Consider the following 1,397-nt stretch of genomic DNA (forward strand, 5'->3'; position numbering starts at 1 on the left):
AAGCATAGACTCTTGGGGATGCACGTCGGGGGACAGTCTAAGGACAATTCAGACTTGTCGGGTTGGCTGGATAACCGACAGATGAGCCTCATCAGCCATAGGACAGGCATGCATCATATGCATATTACTTGACTTACTTGCTTGTGTATTAACTGGGTGTGCCTAAATGTACTTGCCATGTTAAATGTATATTTGTTATCTGCAGTACTTGTAAAAGGCTCCTAGCATATTATAACTCTTCTGCTATTATATGTACTTATTTTATTTTAGAGGTCGTAATACCACATCACCTCTGTTTTACGTCTTAAGCGTAAAGCTTTGTGTGGTAGGGTGTTACATTTATGGAGTATCTCATTTTGTTCACTTTGCGTGTTGGTTAAATTCTTATTAATGGTTTAGTTTTTTAAGTCTTATAAAATGTGGTATACTCATCTTTGTATGGATTTTAAGAATTTAATGTAATTTTGTTTCTCTCCCATTAGATTCAAGCGTCAAGTGTGTTCATAAAAATTGGACAAAAAATTGCATCATGTACTTCAGTTAATACATTTGACTTTCAAAATTTTGATAGTATAATTTAATTTTAATGCATTATCAGTGTAAAGTAGTTTTGTGCATGCATTCAATTACATAATGTTACATCAATAAAAATAACTATTTCTCGTTGACCTCGTGAATGATCATCTAAAAGAACGGATATGATTGTACGACTTACACTGTCCGTACATCAAAATTAAACTCTTGATAGTAAATGGTTAAATAAAAGAAACATATTACGGGAAACATCTTTATTTTTAGGTTTAATTACTCTATTAGTCCCTCTAGTTTTACCAAATTTTTAATTATGTCTCTATAGTTTTTTTCTTTTCATTGGATCCCTACACTGCTTTTAATTTTATAGTTAGGTCATTCCTAGTGTAAAAAACGTTAGATTTTACTGAATATTTCTTGGCAAATTGACCGCATATATTTTAGAAGAAATATTCTGTTAATTTTAACGTTTTTGATATGAAAATGATCTAATTATAAAATTAAAAGTAATGTAAGGATCTAATTGAAAAGAAAAAAATATATATGAACTTAATTAAAAATTTGGTAAAACTATAGAAACCAATAGTGTAATTAAACCTTAATTTTTATTATTAATCACAAGCTTATTGGTTTCAATCAATCAATACTTGTAATCATGAGTGCTCTGATTATATAACACAATTCTCTTGCATATATATATATATATATATAGCTTCATCGTAAGTGTTGTCCAAACTCAAGAAAAAGTGACATAAAATCACGATGCACATTAAGGAATAACGTTGTTACTCTAATAAGGAGAATAAAAACATCCTATAAAAGGAAACAAGAACCCAAAAAGGCCAAATCTAATAAAAGTGAACACA

The sequence above is a fragment of the Arachis ipaensis genome, chromosome B02 (genome assembly GCF_000816755.2).
Source record: "Arachis ipaensis cultivar K30076 chromosome B02, Araip1.1, whole genome shotgun sequence".
Lineage (NCBI taxonomy): Eukaryota > Viridiplantae > Streptophyta > Magnoliopsida > Fabales > Fabaceae > Arachis > Arachis ipaensis.